At 37.3% G+C, this 21013-nt stretch overlaps 1 protein-coding gene across 7 annotated transcripts in view; it reads left to right on the top strand.

Annotated features, from left to right (window-relative positions):
* The window catches only part of LOC5573959 (signal-induced proliferation-associated 1-like protein 2), a 263789-nt gene that overhangs the window by 149670 nt on the left and 93106 nt on the right, over positions 1-21013 (top strand). The window contains exon 3 of one of the 7 annotated variants that reach the window (XR_002500935.1): positions 6641-7083. The exons of the other annotated variants lie outside the window; for them this stretch is intronic. The gene's annotated coding sequence lies outside the window, so the exon portion shown is untranslated. Of the gene's footprint in view, positions 1-6640; positions 7084-21013 lie in introns of those variants that run through there. 7 annotated transcript variants of the gene reach the window in all.

Here is a 21013-nt window from a genome sequence, read left to right as displayed (position 1 = left end):
TGGGTCCAGTGAGCTTCGAGCTAATTGGGACTCCTGAATATGACACTCCGTTAGTGGTCATTATCGGGGTGGCGCAATTAAATGTCTCCCGTTGGGCGATCAAGTTCACACTTTATTGGGGTCTTAATTTAGTGGGAGAAGTTTCTACGGGATGCGTGTGTTGAACTCGTAAGAACAGGTCGAACTGAATCAACATTAGATTTGAGAAAATAATAAAATTTCAAGCTGATTTTGTACAGAATCCAGTGCTTGGATTTCAATCCGATTAAGCCGATTAAACCATATTCAGAGAGTGTAACAGTTCATGATTCGTTGATTGCTGAGCTGCGTGGTTGACAATTCATGCATGGAAAATCTCAAGCGTAAGTTCTGAGAATTTGAGTTTTTTAAAACACTATTGTAGTATCATATGACGGTAATTATTGGAATTCAGTGAAGATCCCCTTTAAATCCCCAGTATTCTCACTAATAATCTTAATATTTTTACTGGTACCTCCGAGCTGAATTCAAAATTCTTACCAGAATCTCTGATTTCCCACTTAATTCCAAACATAATCGACATTTAAAAGATTTTACCTAGAATTACAAGATTACCCTCTGAATTACATTGATTAACAACAAATAGTAGGAATCCCATCAAAATCATAAAGATTTCTAACGAAATAACAAAGATTCCAATCGGAGCTTGAAAGATTTCCGCATGATTACAAAAGATTCACAACCGGAAGCCCATGCATTCCCACCCGATTCAAACCAATCCCAGATTTTACCGTCTTTTGAAATTCCCACTAGAATCATAGATCAATTACGACATTTCTGGAATTTTTACGAAAAAAACTAGAATGGCTTCCTGAAGCATGGGAAGTTTCTTCTTGAAGCTTGTAAAACTTCCTGCTGAAGCATGCGAAGCTTTTTCCTGAAGCTTGGGAAGCTTCTTCCTGTAGTTAGAAAGCTTCTCCTTCAAGCCTAGGAAGCTTCTTCTTAAAGCTTGGAATGCTGCTTCCTGAAGCATGGGCAGCTTCTTCCTGGAGCTTGGGAAACTTCTTCCTGAAGCTTGGGCAGCTTCTTCCTGCAGCTTGGGAAACTTCTTCTTGAAGCTTGGCAAGCTTCTTCCTGGAGCTTAGGAAGCTTTTTACTGAAGCTTAGGAAACTTCTTCCTGAAGCTTACGAAGCTTTTTCCTGAAGCTTGGGAAGCTTCTTCCTGAAGTTTGGAAAGCTTCTTCCTGAAATTTGAAAAGCTTTTTTCCTAAAGCTTTGGAAGCTTCTTGCTGAAGCTTTGAAAGCTTCCTTCTAATGCTTGGAAAGTTTCATCCTGAAGCTTGGAAAGTTTCTCGTTGAACCCTAGGATGATTCTTCTTGAAGCTTGGAGAGCTTCTTCCTGAAGCCAGGGCAGCTGCTTCCTGAAGCTTGGGAAGCTTCTTTCTGAAGCTTGGGAAGCTTTTTCCCGAAGCTGGGGATCCTTCTTCCTGAAGCTTGGAAAGCTTCTCCCTGGAGGTTGGGAAGCTTCTTCCTGAAGCTTGGGGCTTCTCCTTGAAGCTTAGGAAGCTTCTTTTTGAAGCATGGAAAAGCTTCTTACTGAAGCTTGGGAAGCTTCTTTCTGAAGCTTGGGAAGGTTCTTCCTGAAGCTTGGGGAGCTGTTTCCTGTAGCTTGGGAAGCTTCTTCCTGTAGCTTAGGAAGCTTCTACCGGAAGCTGTTTCCTGAAGCTTATGAAGCTTCTTTCTGAAGCTTGAGAAGAAAGCTTAATGCAAGAGCTTGAGAAGCTTCTTGCAGGAGCTTGGGAAGCTTCTTCTCTAAGTTCTTCAATTTTTTTTCCTGGACAGTGTCAAAGAGTGGCCGAGTGACTAACGTAAAGAAGGCCTTCAGGAGCCATATTAAAAGGAAAATCTACAACAGAAATAAATGAAGAAACAGTATAACAGGGGTCCATTCATCCGAGAAAAACGGGAAACACTCGGGAATCACAAATGACCGGGAAATACTCGGGAAATTGGAGAACACACCGGGAAATATGTGTTTCAAACATAAAAATACCTGGTTGCCAAAATTTACCTGAATTATTTTTTTATTAGTTGTTTCTAGTAAGCAAAATCCTGAAAAATATATCTGGTTTCCCGGAGAGAATGTGATATACTAGATTTATAGCGGTAAGAACACAATCAGAATAAATCTCATGGAGCATCGTTAAGATCTTTGAAAATCTCGCATAAACTGAGATCTCGCCATAATCGTAGTGTACCTATCGTAATCGAGTGTGTAGCTTGTTGTTACCGAGCAATCGAATGGATTTAAACGTTATTCAACAATGCTACGATCCTCTATCTCCCAGTGGTGATAGTTTTGATCCTGGTCCATTCATTTGCTCAGAAACAAGGAGCTACACACTCGCTTACCAATGGCTTTTATGACGAGAACACAAATTATGCGAGAAATAATTCTAGATGGGAATATATTTATGACAAGGTTTTTGATGAGATGTATGGTGAAAATTCTTTGAAGACTCAAGGCAAATTTTTAATGAGATGTTTGCAGGAATCCCAACGGAAAGCGAGGTAATACTAGACCAGTTTCTTGAAAGATCACTGAAAAGGTAATTAGTAGATTGTCAGTGAGTTTTTCAAAGATCTTTGGTTGATTTCTCTAGAAATTATTAGAAGATTCGTAGAGGTTGGCCAGAACGTGACCAAAATGATATTCAACCAATTTTTTAGAAGATCTAAGTGGTTTTCTATTGCAATTCGAGACATTTTTAGTGGGAATACCGTTTGGCCGATTCCTGGTATTACTTATGGCGCTATTTTTTTTTGGTGAAACATGTCTGGATTACTAGTTTGGCAATCTTTGACAAAGTACCTATGAGGCCGCTGAAAATGTTTGTATGGATTTCTGCAGATTTACAGCGAATTATTACAATTATTCCCAACAAATGAAATGTAAGATTATTTATGAAATCGTGGCAAGATCTTTGATGGATGAATAAGTGATGAGTTCCTTTAAATATTCCCAAGCAGATATTTGTTGCGTTCTTCACGATACAAAATCTCTAATGGATTCCTTGTAAGTTGCTTTCTTGGATTTATGTCAAATATTTTGACTAGCTTCATAGAAGAGCAATCGAATGTTTGTGACGATGTATCGTTTTATAGATTTTATAAATATATTTTATAGATTCCAACCAGAGTTTCACCAGGTCCGGAATTTATCCAGGAAGTAACCACAGTCCATGTCTAGCGCACAATTCCGCTTTACCCTATTATGGAACTATGGTCTAAATTAAGATACACAGAGCAGAAACTTATTCATCTATGATAATAAATCTTCGAGCTGTTTAGTAGAATATCTGTAAGTAGATGAAAAAACCGAATTTAGTACTATACCATTTAATTCCACTAGAGTTTGTATCCTTTGACAGATACGCGTATTTCGACCTCAACTGTAAGGCCGTCTTCAGTGTCGTGTACTAGACTCGACTAGTCTAGTACACGATGCTGAAGACGGCCTTACAGTTGAGGTCGAAATACGCGTATCTGTCAAATGATACAAACTCTAGTGGAATTAAATGGTATAGTACTAAATTCGGTTTTTTCATCTACTTATTCATCTAATTCTAAATTCTCTCGAAATTTCTTATGGACTTTAGAGGGTGGCCCTTTTTTAGATGTTTGAATGAATCCGTAATACCACGAAGTCACCAATCGCCGTGCGCATATGCCTATGCCTACGTAATAATTATACATTCTTACATTCTATCAAACGTCAGGAAAATTTAAAGTGACAGGGCAATTTTGTCACCCGTTTTGAAACTTTTAGGCATCCGGGAAAACCCGGGAATTGGAAAACAGATTTTGATTGGACACCCTGTATATGAATTCTTGATCTCCTACAAGGCTTCCGGAATTCTAAATAAAATCTCAAAACATCATCAGAGTTTCCACTTCAAATTCCAATTTGTTTATGGATGTCTTAAAATTTTCACCATAGTTTCAATCTTCCTACAAAATCACAAAGAAATCACTTGTTATAGTATACCAGAAATGGGTTTTTGATGGGCGTTGAGATTATTTTATTTTCAGATTCTTCGTTCAAAACAGACTCTAAAACCAAATTTTCATTAAGTTTTGAATCCCGGAGGTATTTTACAAAATATTTGAATTTATTTATTTTTTATATGGAAAACATAGCATTGATGAACTGCAAATAGGATTTGAAAATTCATTCATGTTAGTTCAGAGAACCTGTGTTAATACCTCGTGCCATAGGCTACTATGCAATTTGTAAACAAACTGTGTACACTAAACCAAAATCACTCAAATTAAAAAAAAAGGTAAAAAGCGAACTGTCAACTGTTATACGTCTTTCAATGAACGGAATTTTATTTTTGTGATAAGGTACCGTGGGGTAAGTGGATACAGAAAAATCAATAGTCAACTTCATTGTTATGTACAGCTAACATTAATAATGTAATTCAAATTTTTTTCTGTGCATGACAAATGAGGGACTATTATACTTCAAATCGTCAATTATTTTGATTTTTATGATTGTTATCTATTGAGCATGAAGGACTTGAAAATTTGCGCCAAATGATCCACTTGCCCTACCATGGTGGGGTAAGTGGATCACATATAAAAAAAACTCTATTCTCAAAACAAATGTGATGTAATCATGTATAGTAAGAATGATATTACTGTCATTCTTGTTATATGTGCTATGTTATATATTTTGATAGCTTTAAAATTAAAAAAAAATCTATATTTTATCAAAATATTATGAAAAATATTTGTACATTAGTTTACACTCATTCGAACAAAAACAAATACTTTAACTAGAATATTTTGTAGAAAATTCATTCATTTTATACACCAGAGTTATACAAAAGAATTGAGGATTATTCCTTACGATGTTTTCGAAAGACACTCGTAGTTTAAAAATATTAATTACATATTCTTTTGTTTAACATACTGAAATCTTTTTATTATATTTTTGTAAATATTTATATCATCTGTCTAGATTAATCGATATGGTCAAAAAACGTACGATAATATGTATTTAGGTGGAGAATTTGTATATTTTGCTCTTTTGCATTTCAGCTTAGAAAAACCAAGAAAAATTTGGTTTGAATTTTTCAATTTTCAATTTTTTGTACTAGAAAGACTGTACAACACTTTTAGGTGGATTAATTGAAATTTTCTCAGGTCAATTTGGCAAATTCAAGCTAGGAATGAAAAATCTAAAAGGAAAACAACACTTGATGACACTAAAGCTTATTCAAATCCGCGTAAGTAGTCTGTCAATATTTGATAACAATAGTTGATCCACTTACCCCATCCCATGAAAAAGTGCGGGTAAGTGTAGCATGATCAATATATCTGTATTTATTTACAAAAATTAAATATTTTTCATTGTGATTCATACAATTAGAACTGAACTGTTCACCATGTGTTGAAAAAACTAATAGTATTCGATTTTAGGCAGAGATGCAATGGATTTTTATCGACAGAAAACAACTTAAAAATGAATTGATTTTTGCAGTCAGCAAGTTTGCTTGTGTTAGTGCACGTGTAGTATCAGTTTTGCAGTAGTATCAGTGTGTACGTGAGAATATAACCTGAAATGAAGTAAAGGTGTGAAAACATTCGGAATATTAAAGTATTTATTCTTATTACGGACGAATGATCCACTTACCCCACTGCTACACTTCCCCCACGGTACCTTACCTATTTATTGATTTCTCGCGATTAAGAAGTGCGAAAAATTGGGAAAAAAGTACTGCTGTGCTCAGAAAATCAACCTACTATGTGGAACAATATATGGAAACTTTAAAAAAAAATCAAAACACCATTTTCTATAAAACTTCTATATTCATATGGAAAATCCTGTATTGTTACCGCAATCCCAGAATTTACTACACAGAATACCTTTCGAAAAGTCACAATCAACAAGCAATCATGGTAGGCGACACGTTTTCGTTGACATTTAACGGCTTTTGCATTCAGCATTCACAACACGAGCGGTCAAACGAACGTACGAAAAAAATGTCAATTGAATGCAGCTAACCATGATTGCGTCGCAAGCAAACGGTACAGTTTTGTTTATTTTTATCTTTTGTTGTAATTATTCAATACACCATTAAACATAACCACACTAAGCTTGACAATACTCAGGTAATTTTGATAGATCATCCACAAACAAGGCAACGATAAGAAGTAATGCCATTTCTCACTTGCTAGTGTGCAATCTGTCAAAATGAACTGAGTGTTGTGAAACTTTATGTTGTTATGTGTTTTGGTGTTCATTCTACCGCTCGTGCTCTGTATGACGGTAGCAAATGAGTGTGGAAAAGTCAATTGATTGCTGACCACGGAAGCGAAACGAACGTCGCGAAAAGAGTCGAATGTGTACAGCACTGGTCACAACTCACATCGCATTTCCTTAAGAAAAAATAATTATTCCGCTCGAACCCGCAATCTTAAAGCATGAGTAGCAGCCTCTGAAAGTAACTACCAGTAGCTTGTAGTAAATGCTACTTTGATTTATACCAACACGCTGTTTGTAGTGTGTTCTAAAGGTGTAGACTATTAAAAAACCTGTTCAATCTTTTATCAGCCTTATTTAATAAAGTATTTTCTCTATCTTTTTTTTCAGGTAAGCTACCACACAACAAAATGGACCAACTAACTAAATGTATGAAATATTTGTAAGTGCATCAAAATAGTCTAAACTGAACGACCATCACAGAACCTCTACATTACACACTCAAATGAAGGCTAGCTATAAATGTCAGGAACCATAATTGTTCAAACGTCGAATGCTTCCCTATTCGCACTATTCATCTAACGAATTGGACATTTATGGAAGGCCTTCATAACCTAAGAAGTGGTCGGGTGTAGTATAGTAAAATGTCTCAAGCATGGTCTACTCGTGCTCCACAGGTAACATTTACTGTCAAGAGTAGTAGTAGTAGTAAACTCAATTCAATTACATTTTATACCCCGATACCTGTTAAGCTGTGTACCTTGTTATAACAAGCTGACAATGGACCGATGCACGAGTTTACTAATTTGACGTTTGAGCGGTGCCATAGTCACTCGTCTCCATGGTCACGTAAATAACACGGCACCGCTCAAACGTCAACGAGTGAACGTGTGCTTTGGTCCATAAAAACGAGGATAAGCTGTCACAACACTAGATAGCATTAAATATTGCTTTATATACGCATGTAGAGCCAACAGACTATCACTTACATGCATTATCAGGTATAGAAGCATTGGTTATAGGGTTTTATGCGGTGAAAAAGCCTGTGATGATGTTGATGTAAGTATAAGAATTTCTCAAGCTGATTAATGGCTAATTATTAGCCCAACTCAGCAAAACATGTGATGCAGCTATATCTATATTTGTTCCATTAAGCTTTTCCATTCGAGCTATCAAGAAGTTTAAAATTCCAGCTAAAGTGTGTTCAACCTGATTTGAGTTACCGAATTGGTTATCTAGTCAAACCTTAACAGTTATCAGTCATTGAGAATCACTTAACTGCCAAACCCATGAATTAGATATTAACAAGATGTGACTAGTGCGTTAATCATGTTTTCAAATCAAAACTACTGAGTTGTGTACATTGAGAACAGTGAGCTATTCCCGATCTGCTTTCATTTAGTTATTTTTACCGATGGCTGCACATTCCAGCAATCCACTGCTCATCCAAGAACGGTTTAACTGGCCTTGAAAATGGCATCATACCGGTGTTAACTATAGTGCTCGAACCGTTTGATGGTAGCTCAAGGAAATACAACAAATATAGTCCATTTTTCACACTTGGACGACTTTCCTATTTTTATCAATTGCTGCAGCAGTTCTTTACTACTAGCAAGCACAGTTTCTACGTCAAGCCGAAGCAGAAGAAGTTAGCCTCGCCGAGGAACGTTCCTGCTGGATGCTTGTGCGGTATGTGCAATCGTCCATCAGGGAACCATTGGGCAAGCCGTTCAAAAAACCAGAAGCGTTTAATCTGCCCATCCATCCTTGATGATGATGCCGTTTGTTGCTACACCAATTTGGCGAGTGTGCGGAAAGAGGGAAAGACCTAGTGAAATCATTGACCCATTTTGGACGATCGTTGCTGATGTAGACAGCTTTCTGTTCTATTAACTTTCCTTTGCCTGGTGAAGACGAACAGGTCGAGATGGGAGAGCGGAGAAATCCTATACCTAATGTTCCCGAATTAATTACTCAATAGTTTTCGCTCGCTTGCTGCTGTTTCCTCTGCTGCTTCCATATCGTTCAACCTTTAGGTGAATCCGAAGCGAAATAATTTTGTTGCGATTTTGTTGTTCTTAATCATGACCAGCAGCTAGTTTGTTTGCGAGTGATTGCATGTAATAAGCACCAGTTGGAGGTGGTTGGGAGGTAATCGCAAGCTAAGAAAGGCCAACGACCTGGATGCCCGGCAGGTCCAGCGAAGCGCAACCGGACCATTGTTCTTGGATTACAGCAGCAGCAGCAGCGGGTACCTATTGATGTTCGCAGAGTCTACCAGCGCCGCGTACTCAGCTCGGGTCGTGTGAAGGTGAATTTTAATGTAGACTCACAACAAGTCTCGCGAGCAAACCATCCGTGAGACATACAAATGGCTTCCTGTAGCAGAAAACAGTCAAAACATAAATTTGCACAAGGGGCAGAATGAGGGTATTTCAGCATCGAGTCTCATTAGCAGACGATCGAAGAAGGTGTCACTTTGCGTGCAGTCAACCGAAATTAGCACGTGAATGGGCTTCAACTGTCCAAGTCTGCCAAAACCTGCACAGTATACTGCCAACGGAGACGGAGTCAACTCGCGCATCTCAATTTTCCCAAAACAGAAGTTGAGTTGGTGCTTCCCTTCTCTTAAGTTTACGGTTGAGTTGATCTAATCAATCCGTAAATACTCAGGAAAATCTTATTTTGCTGAAATGTTATAACATGGTGCTTTTCTAACATTTTAGGTAAAATTTACTTTAAAAATCTTGAGATTAATTATAAATAAATGAAAATCGAATTTAGTACAATATCATTTAATTCCACTGGTGTTTGTATCTTTTGACAAATACGCGTATTTCAACCTCAACTGCAAGGCCGTCTTCTATGTCGTGTATTAGATTCGACTTAACAAGGCTAGATTCGATTAACAAGAATAATTATGCTAAGCAGTGCATGATATCCGCGTGCCTTCTGTTTAGAGCATGTACTTTTTCGGTTGACAAAACGCCGAAAGACTAACGTCCAATTTCAAAACGTCGAAAGAAGAAAATAAAAATTACGTAGGAGAATGATTATCTTCCGAAAGTCGGGGTTTTGTCCTTAGACGTTTTATCTTCCCTAATCGATTTTCAGATATCTTAAATAATAGTTATCCAAATCCAAATCGTCTAGAAATATCTGAAAGGATTTTTGATTTTTCAACTGTTTTTGAAAATATATTTTGTATAGTTTTATAAGAATCATAGAAAAATTCAACAGGATGAAGAAGTGATGCGGGGACGAGTTTTTTTAGTTGGACGTTTAATTAACGAAGTTCAGAGACAATGCATGGCCCAGTAAACAGTTTTATACGGAAAGATGCATTTTTAGCTTTAGAATGAAACATTACATGAAAATGATCTTCTTCAAAGTTTTTTGTATTGATTAGGCTCTTTATTTGGTGTTATTGAAAATTAGGTCCACATTTTCACAGAACTAACTAATTTTTTTATTTGTAGAAGTTATAGAATACATGCTTCAGCATTGTATTTCAAACAACTTTACCAAAACAGATTCTTTGTATCTCTTAAATTGGTCGATTTGAAGATTTTTTTTCAAACAGGGTCTTCTTTCTGGCGTTACGTCCCCACTGGGACAGAGCCTGCTTCTCAGCTCAGTGTTCTTATGAGCACTTCCACAGTTATTAACTGAGAGCTTACTGTGCCAATGACCATTTTTGCATGCGTATATCGTGTGGCAGGTACGAAGATACTCTATGCCCTGGGAAGTCGAGAAAATTTCCAACCCGAAAAGATCCTCGACCGGTGGGATTCGAACCCACGACCCTCAGCTTGGTCTTGCTGAATAGCTGCGCGTTTACCGCTACGGCTATCTGGGCCCCTAACATTTCAAACAGGGTGCTCCAAACAAAACTGGTTTTCTGGCTCTAGTGTTTGCAATTCTAATATCTCATCAAAGTAGTCTATGAAACACTTCTAGAGGTTATAAAAAGTGAAGAAACTTGCTATATCTTTCCGTTTGGGAGTTTTTCTTGCATGCCTTCTTTGATTGCGAATATCTCTGATTGGGGCACACATAATAAATATATCTATAAAAAAATGACAGATCTGTTATTATTGTAACTCTAATGAAATGTCTAGAAAAATAAAGATTTTTTATCACATAAACTTCAATAACTTTCAAACCAATATAGATATCAACAATCTTTTTAAATGAAAATGTACCTTTTCTTTGATCCTTTAGTTCTTTAGGTCTAGTCTAGTCGTTCACTTTAATGATAAGGTAATATTTAAGAAAATGAGTTTCAAAACATGTTTTCTTCGACCACCCTACAATGATTGGGAAAAATGCTCTAAATCGGTCAAACTTTGAGCTACAATAAAAAATTTTTGCCGAGTTTATCAAAATTTAATATTCTATCACTTTGCCTAAGAGTAGGGTGAAGAGCTACTTGGGCCCGTTGGCGTGGGGGTTTTTTCCTGGCCGAATTGTCTGAAACTTTGCAACATGAAGCGCTTTAGTAGGACGCATATTGTGGCCAAATATGAGCTCTGTAGCTTTCAAAAAACCCCACTGCCGAGGTGAATCAAAAGTGCCAAGAATAGGATCCGGCTCCCTATATGCCATTACTTTTGCAAATAAGATTATTTAGGTATGCAATATTGAAGACTACCCTAGTTTTAGAGAACATCGAAAAATAAAATATGCACTAGCCTCGGGCTACAAATCTCTCAAATAAAGAAATTTATCCATCTTTCCTAACCTGAGGAAATCTTCAGTGTCATATCTGAATTTTTGGGCAAATACCTGAAAAAAATTCTGACGAAGTTCCTTGAGAAAATCATTGAAATATGCATACGAGCAGTATCATTTGTCGTAGTGTCACGAGGAATTAAAAAAAAGGAATCTGATCTGATTTCATGAGCAATCATACTTTTATCTTCTGGTTTTTGGTAGGTTTCGTTTGATTTTTTCATTCCTTTTTGGTCACTGTTTGGTTCCGGGTTGATCTCTCTTTTTTGTTTTTTTTTTTCAGGGAAAGGTCCCTAAAGTTCCTATTTTCAAACACTCGTCGCTATTAGACCTGCAATTTAAAAAATTTGAACGTTTTCATGAAATGTTATACAGGCTGATGATTTAATAAGTGTTCGATTAACCGGGGTCTCGACTATCCGTGATTCTAACTGAATAAATCATCCCGGTAAATGAATGGTACATGATCTGTTTTTGCATGAGTACGCAGTAATAAATAAACTTAAAGCATGATGCACTGATGAGCTTGAAAGTTCCGTTCAGTTTTACAATGATGATCAGAGCTCTTACCAACTATATAAAAATAATGATGTCCCCTTATAAAAAATTCGGTTGAATAAAACTTAAGATATGATAAGGTGGAATAAAATAGCTTCAACATGTTGAATTAAAGTTATTTTGTCATTAATTTTCTATATATCTGAAATTTGAGTGTTTCTTGATACTGGAATTATTTTGTAAAACCTGAAAAAATCTGTAAATATCAGAAAATTTCATTCCTGTAAACCAGTATGCGATGAAACTCTCAAATAATTAATGTGGAATACAGTCGGGGTCTCCTATTAAACGCATTCTTATAACGCGCACTCCTATAAGACACACTAGAGCGTTATAGGAGACCCAGGGCTTATGGGATTTCATCAATATGAGAGTGTTGTTGTATATCTCGTATGCGTTAAGAGATAGCACAGTACTGTCTTCGGTGGAGTTCCAGAACTCAGTACGATCTACCTTTAGGATTTGAGGATCATCCTTTTAGTTGAGAACTTGGCCGGTAGGAGCGCTTTTTCTGACTTGCACTATATGAACCATGAGGGATAAGAATTCAAAATTTGTAATATACTATATCTCTAGAACCTGATGTTTTGGATGGTTGGTGTCTTCGGAAAAGTTGTTCAGTAGCTCAAGGGTGACATGCGGTGGCCATTCTGATACGGAATTACGCCACTAGGCGGCACTAGTCAGCATGGATTTTTTATGTTTTGCGGATAGCTCAGTAGCCTGACCACTTAGAAAGATGGCGTGTTCGGCAAAGTTGTTCAGTATGGCAAGGGCTAACATTATTTGAGCCAAAAATTTCCAGATTTTGCCTCAACTATTATGAATAGTTATATAGTTATCTAGTAATTCAGCCATTCCATGAAAAACCGATCTAGTGGGTCACCGAATTCCGTGAAAATTTGCTATTTTGTTCCTTATCCGAAATAACGATACACGTGTTTTTTGATTTTTTGATTAGGGTGATCGTTTCCGAAATAAAATGACCAGAAAAATCGCGAATTTGTAAAATTTTTATTTTTTTAAAAATCATAACTTTTGAACCTCTTGACCGATTGAGCATGAGCATGAGCATGATTGACCGCCCGCAGTTGCTACTCCGTTATTGCAAGAACAGCTGTACTTACACAGGGAACCAACAGACGCTACTCGGGATCAGTATCATCCTCAATGTGTAAATACTGGTGCTCTTATTATTTTAATAAACAATACCGGCGCCGGCTGCGTCCGAATGTAGGTCAATTTGGGAATGGGAGGGAAATGTTGACGTGTTACTTGCTTTACAGAAGCCGAGGAGTCCTCTGCACTTCCACAAGAAAACACTGGGAGTTTGGGTATGGGAAAGGATTCGTTTTGGTAAACGATAAATATATAATTCGAAATGAATACGTGAGCATATACACGAATGGCCGCACTATCCAAACCAGACACGATACTGATTTCGCTGCTCGCTCGACAGGAGCATACAACAGGTTCAACATATCAAACTCTACTGACGCGTTTTTTTGTTTTTCACCGGCGCATTTCGTTTTTTCTTCCGCGCAACGCGAACCGGACACAATGGATCCGGATTCCGTCGCTCGCTCACAAGGAGCATGCAACAGATTCAACGGATCCAACACTGACGCGTTTGTTTTCCTTTTCACCGGCACACTTCGTTTTTTCTTCCACGCAGCGCAAACTGGACACAATGGATCCGGATTCCGTCGCTCCAACGGATCCAACACTACTGACGCGTTTGTTTTTTTTTCACCGGCACACTTTGTTTTTTCTTCCGCGCAGTGCAAACTGGACATAATGGATCCGGATTCCGTCGCTCGCTCACAAGGAGCATGCAACAGATTCAACGGATCCAACACTAATGACGCCTTTTTTATTTTTTCACCGGCACATTTCGATTTTTCTACCGCGCAGCGCAAACTGGACACAATGGATCCGGATTCCGTCGCTCGCCCACAAGGAGCATGCAACAGATTCAACGGATCCAACACTACTCTTTTGAACCTCTTGACCGATTTTGAAAATGAATGAAATGAAACTTCTGAACTTTCAAGAAAAAATGAGAACAGCAATAGCCCCTTTTGTCTCAAGACCTTCAAAACACGAAAAACGCATATGTTTGATTTTGTTTCATGTAAAAAACAATTTTTCTGTAATATTTTTATTTTTCTTGAAAAGTGAAATTTTTTAGCTTTCATTTCGTCGAAGAAAATTGAAAATCGGTCATGCGGTTCAAAAGTTATGATATTTTTAAATAAAAATTTAGCAAACTCGCGATTTTTCTGGTCACCCTATTTCGGAAAACGTCACCTTAATCAAAAAATCCAAAAACACCTGTATCCTTATTTCGGATAAGGAGCAAAATAGCAAATTTTCACGGAATTCGGTGATCTACTAGATCGGTTTTTCATGGAATGGCTGAATTTTTAGTTATTTGTAGAAACCATTTGACGTAAGCAAAAATATTAGAAATTGGCATAAAATTTAATAGTTTTGAAAAACAGTAAAAAAAGCCAGGTGTATTTGACTACCAGAAAAAATGAGGAGGTGTGCAAAGAGGGGCCACTCTTTAACGCAATCAATCCACTTAATTTTTCGTATTGTAAAATGTAATTAAACCACCAAGTTATTAAATTTATGACAACACGTGGTTTTATTGATTCATTCCAAGAGGATTAAATTCGACCGTCAACAAGTCTCAATCCGACTTCGGTCCATTTCCCCAGCGCTAATCGCCTTTCATCCTTTCTCTCTCTCGTCAATCCTGCCGAACCACTTTCATCTTCATTTGCTCTCCCAAGCCCAATGATGCTACAAATTTCATTTACACATTGCGTCCCCCTTTCTCCCCTTTCACCACCTGGAGCTCTCCTGGGGAGGCGAAATCCCAACTCGACGTAAATCCGCACCAGCAGCAATCACTTCTTCGCGTTTCGCCGGATCTGGGTCAACAACCAGAGTATAACATTCACCAGAACACAGTGGCCCGGATTTTCAAAAATCATGGAAAAATTCCGCCACACGGATAAAAATCTGGTTCTTAAATGATCATGCAATTTATAAATTGGTCAGGTCATGATATCAGGATGACAAATCATGGTTCCTGGAGTCATAGTCATGATTTTTCATGAGCGTCAATAAAAAAAATTGTTGCTTCGAATCTTGCTCTTTCATTTTTTTTTGTCAATTTTTAACTGACAGAACTATAAATAGATCATGAATGGATGCGGGAGTCATGATTTTTTCCAACTTTTCATATAACTGGACCTCTGTGTGCCATTTGCTTGGTCAACTTTGCGTCCATTTCACCAGCTAGCACCTTCGCGTGTTGTACGTTTTTACAGCGTATGCATTTCTTTGTTGGTTTTTAAAAAACTCCCGCGCTCGTTATCCCGGACCCGCTATCCTCGTGGGTATCTTTCTTGTTCGCATTTCACTTTCTACTGCCGTAAGCTAACGGGGCTCGCTCGCGTTTGGATTGCGCCACTGATTTCAACGCTTCGTCGCTCGCTCACAGTTTGGTGAGCGGTGATTTCACCCTCGAATAATAAGTATAATGCCTGCGTTGCGTTTAGCTAGAATTTTGTCCAATTTTTATGCGACAACGGTGTTAAGTGAAATACGATCCTCATCGTAAATGGGTGACCGAGCAGCAATTACAACTGGGAGGGGTCCGAATTACACGTGTGTAATGAATGTACGAAGGTGGACTGTAGCACTGTCTGCACGTGTAACATACTGAATAATCCCACCTGATGCATGTTTCAATATTGAATGGATTGTATTTCATAGTGAATTGCTTGCTACAACGTGATGCATTACATTATTTTCTTCCATGGGTGTAAGCTCTTACCTAATAAGAGCACTGCACTGAGGTTTATTTCATGTTTGGAGTTCAAGGAAATATATTAACTAGAACAGTTTCATAGCTTTGGCACAGACAAACTGACGTAACACTTAGATTAAGTTGCAATGATGATATGGATTGCAATCCTCGGATTGATATCCTTCTCCAAGGTCTGGAATCGATTTTTACAGATGAGTTGATTTCACCTGATTATATGAGAAAAAACACGTTTTCAATTTACTCAACCTAACTTAACCTAAATATATAACGCATTAATCGTGGCAATAGAAGATTGTAACGATTTTTGCCTGAAATTATTAATTATTTTTGTTTAACATTTGTTCCAATGTTTCAACATTGGATATTCTATGTAACTCATTGGTACTATACCAGGGAGGAAGCCTCAGAATCATTTTCAAAATTTTATTTTGGGTTCTCTGCAGAGCTTCCTTCCTGCTATTACAACAGCTTGTCCATATTGGTACAGCATACAACATGGCTGGCCTGAAATTTTGTTTTAAGATCAAAAGCTTGTTTTTAAGACCAAGTTTTACCCGTAACGCGGGTAGATCACCTTTACGAGGTGCGTTACGGGGTAAGATCTACCATATTGTACTCTTGTTGTATCTGTTCTTGTGAATACTTATAAGTTACGGTCGGAAGAGTAGAAGAGAGTAACCCACCTATTTGTCCTAGATGATGAGGAGGTCGAAGTGGAAAAATGACTCAACCAGCATCTGAGATTGGTTTCAACTCATGAGACAAGTTCTTTCCGAGTCCAAGAGTTTATCTTTCGATATCTAGGAGGGAAACGATTCCGAATCAGTGGAGTAGTAGACCTCTTAACTTCTAAAATAAGCTTTCTGTTTCAAGGAATCTAAATGTTTCATGGGATGAAACCTGTTCACAGTTTCAAAAAACGACTTTGAATCTTATAAGTAGAAGCAATAATTTGATACGCTAAAGTACCGATGCATGGTCAAAATCAGTATCATTCAACCAGCTTAGTGGCCGAACCTGATTAAGGGGCGCGCTTTTGAGAGTTTAAGGTGAAGATAAATCGAAGCCAAACCTCAAATTTTCAAGAGCTCGGATCTGGAGAACCAAGTATCCGTTTTAGCTGAGTTAGTTTTCAGCTCAAACGGGTATTCGGTTCTCCAGATTTGTGCTCTTGAAAATTTGAGGTTTGGCTTCGATTCATCTTCACCTTAATGGTGACAAACTGTTTTCTCCAAAAGGTATAAATAGTGGTATCTTTTTCTAAAGAGGCTCTATGCAAAATGGTAAAGAATGATATTTGTATAAGAAACGACTACTTCATTATTTCTCAATAGTAATGGAGTAGAACGACATGCACTAAACAAAGGACACGGGTATACCACAAAAGATCAAAGAAAACTGGTCGCAGTGGTTCATCCCGAACAGAAACAGAAAAAAAAGACCAAGTTTTGATTTTCTATTAATAAGGGGATAGAGACATTTTACATATTTGTTACATTTGGCTTGAGGGGACGGACCTAGTGTAGTGGTTAGAACACTCGCCTCTCACGCCAAGGACCTGGGATCGAATCCCATCCCCTGACATAGTCACTTATGACGTAAAAAGTTATAGTGACGACTTCTTTCGGAAGGGAAGTAAAGCCGTTGGTCCCGAGATGAACTAGCCCAGGGCTAAAAATCTCGTTAATAAAGTCAAACCAACCAACCAACATTTGGCTTGAATGCCCTCAATGTGATTTTTGAAAGTTAAATTCTTATCTAGCATGAGCCCTAGATACTTAACTTCATCTGACCAATTTATTGGAACCCCTCTCATCGTGACAACATGTCTACTTGAAGGTTTCAAATAAAGAGCTTTGGGTTTATGTGGGAATATTATTAGTTGAGTTTTGGAAGCATTAGGAGAAATCTTCCATTTTTGCAAGTATGAAGAAAAAATATCCAAACTTTTTTGAAATCGACTACAGATGATACGCAGGCTTCGTCCTTTGGCGGAGAGGCCTGTTTCATCCGCAAACAAAGATTTTTGACATCCCTGAGGTAACTCAGGTAAGTCAGATGTGAAAAAATTGTATAATATTGGTCCCAAAATGCTGCCATGAGGAACACCAGCTCTTTCAGACCTGGAGTTCTGATAATTAACATGAATCGTACGATTTGACAGATAACTTTGAATTATTCTAACAATGTATGTTGGAAAATTAACGTTTTTTTAATTTTACAATCAAGCCATCATGAATCACTGTCGAATGCTTTTTCTATATCTAGAAGAGCAAGACCAGTAGAATATCCTTCAGATTTGTTGGAACGGATCAAATTTGTTACACGTAAAAGTTGATGAGTAGTCGAATGTCCATGGCGGAATCCGAACTGTTCAAACTTGTACATTGATATGTCGCTTGACAGGGTTTGCATTCATCGGATTGATGTCCTTTTCCAGGGTCCTGAAATCGGCCCTTTAGAAACTTCACTAACGATACAAATTAAGTGATTATTGAAGAATCGATATATTTTCATTCTTTTCTACCAACAATTTGAACTGAATTCTATAAATTCTATGTTCTTCACGGAGATAGATCAGTTAACGTAGATTAACTGTGAACCTTGCTGAGTCATATCCAATATGTGTCAATGACACCGCCTTTTCCTAGTCATCGCCGACTCGACATCGAATTTCGGTGTTAGAAGCCAAGTTATGCCTTAAGAAACCATAAATTATACACATCCATTCAGACGTCTTCATCGACAACGGCTCGATTGTTCTGAGAATCTATTGTTGTATCACACGTGCACGTACACCTGTCCACATAACATAGAAGCACGGTTTTCCACTCGGTTATCAAACGCATCATCACCACCCAGTAAACTGTGGGTAAAAGTTAGGAAACTGCCAGGCAGGAAAAGCCACCTCCAACCAACCAGCATTCTTCGGGTTGATTGTTTAGCGAAAAGAAAATTTCCTCCGTTCGATAAGTGCTCATTACAAAATTTGCATACAATTGCCAACAACAATCTGGAACCGCGTACAGCACATCAACTCGAAACTATTCCACGCATGAATGCGTCAGCCAGTCAGCCAGTCTCGGAGTTAATTTTCGGTTTTCATTTCATTGAAGTGAGAAAAGCCTCCCGCTCCATACACAGGGTGGCCACCGAACCGGGAAAAACGGGAAAAGCGGGAAAAAGACGGGAATTTGAATCCACCGGGAAAAAGACGGGAAAAACCGGGAATTTGAGACGATCACCGGGAAAATCGTTTTGAACGAACATTTTCAATTTGTAATCTACAAACCTACCTCCAAAATAAGTTATAGAAAGTAGTTATGTTTAATTATATATCCATGAGGCATCCGCAATTTTGAACCAATTGCTTTCAAACATCAATGATTTAATTTCTACTATGCTACACCATATTTCTTAAAAATGTTTCTCTCTTTTCTTACTTAGCAATGTTTCGAAACTTTTTTTTTTTTATTTTTGTGCTCAGGGCTAATATTTTTTTAACTTTTCTCTAACTTCTTTTACTCACGTTTTGAATCGAAGTTCAATTACTTATTGCAGATTGGTTTAGCATTCTTCTGTAATTGCTCAATACCACAACTTATCTGGAAAACAAGCCTGTTTATAAATGCTTTTAATATATCACTAGTGATCTAATCGGCAAAGTTTTGAATAAGAGCTCATTTACGATTTTAATAACGATCAAGCTGTTACAGTTCGTATAACATGTGTAGAACATTCATACAAAAAGCATTACGAGAGAGTGTGTGGATGTCAAAAATGATAATTTTCGGTGTTATTAAAATTGTGAGTGAGCCCTAAGTAAGTGCTTCTACATGTGTGACCTTGTTTCATCCATAACCTTGATCTTTTTATTTTTATGAAGAAAATTCAGAGGATTAAGAATTGAAATAATTTCAATGACGGTAAAGAACTACTTGGGTATCTTGATGATTTACTAAGGCACCTGGGGCTTTTGTCGGCCAAATATCTAAAATTCAGCATTAAGATGCACTTAAGATGATTAGGGGCGATCGGGGCAATATGGGCCACCAAAGGAAAACGTCATAGAATGCATAGAAAAACAGCAAAATATATGGTTTAAATGCAAGTGACTTGTATTATAAAATGTTATCTTCTATATTACGTGGATAATTAATGTTAACATCAACTTGAAAATTATTTTAAGAACGTTTTGGAAAACCATGTTTTTTTACATGGTCACCAACCATATGGGGCATTATGAGCCACCTCATTCAATCGAATGATTTTTATTCAATACAGTATAGAGAAGAGTTAGTGGTGAAAAGTACATTATTGGAAAGACAATTTTATTAGCTTTGCTTGAAATTATTGATTTACCTGCTTATTTTTGATAGATACATAACACATAGTAAACAGACCATGTTATTCTAGTACAAAATTGCGATACTTGGTTGAACGTATTTTCTAGCAAACTGTTCCACTTGTAATGGTGCATAAAAATGACTATGCAGTAATGAAACAATCTGATATATTTAGGCAACGCATTTTTATGTTCAAAACACCGTTTGTTTTGCTTAAATCTAGGTGGCTCATTTTGCCCCGCTCCTTCACCTTGAAAATAATACATTGTTTTTCAATAATTTGCTTGCGAACAAATCTAATTTTGCGCACGAATTGTTTAGTAGGATCAGAAGTTTCAATGGATTGGTAAAATTTACCAGAATGATAAATATAATTATCTTATAGGCTTAATTGGAAACTGCCAAAATTATAAGCTTTTCATGACAGAGGACAAATTTGTACATTTTTGTAAATATCTTGAGTGTTTAAAGATATATTCTTTCGGTTTTTATTGTGGTGGCTATTTGAAGCATCCTTTAGCAGATCATAATGACACTAGACATTAAAACGCTGTTTACGAGGTCAAAACCGGGGTGGCTCATATTGCCCCGTATGTTCATATTGCCGCCATTGCTCCTATAAGCCAACTTCGAAATTTCAAGTGCACGAGTCTTGAGAACCAAACAAAACTGTGAGCTGAAAATTGTGATCGTTTTATTATTTCCAGAATGCAACCAATCCATCAAATCCTCGCCGCGAACGGTTGTCAGATTCTGTAGATCTTAAAACTTGATCTTGTCAATTCTAAATTTGGCTTAAAGGGCTAATTGTTGGTAAATATGGTTCAAATAGCATTAAAATTAAATCCAAGTCGTGTCAAGAGTAGGATCTGTTTTATTAGCACAATCAACAATCAAATTACTATGGAAAAAAGTAACAACAGAAAATTTTTAAATCAATTTAAAAAAAAATGTTGCAGTGCTTTTCATAGAAACGATTTTTGATATAGAAAAAGTCAATTGAAGTCGTTAGAAAGAATGGATTAAAAACCGGGAAAATTATGTAAAATATACCGGGAAAACCGGAAAAAAGCGGGAATTGCAAAATCGAAATTCGGTGGCCACCCTGCATACATCATCCATGATCATACAAACAACGTGGCTTCATTGTTGGCTGCGCAACGGAAAGGAAAATTCACTTCAATACTTGCTTACGTGGAGAACCGTTTTTCCGCAATGCAACAATCGACCGACTCGGCTCCGTAATGCTATCAACAGGCTACTCAGTCAGTCAGTCAA

This window comes from Aedes aegypti, chromosome 2 (assembly GCF_002204515.2).
Source record: "Aedes aegypti strain LVP_AGWG chromosome 2, AaegL5.0 Primary Assembly, whole genome shotgun sequence".
Taxonomy (NCBI): Eukaryota; Metazoa; Arthropoda; class Insecta; order Diptera; family Culicidae; genus Aedes; species Aedes aegypti.
The sequence above is the reverse complement of the archived record's forward strand: the minus strand, read 5'-3'. Positions and strand labels throughout refer to the sequence as shown.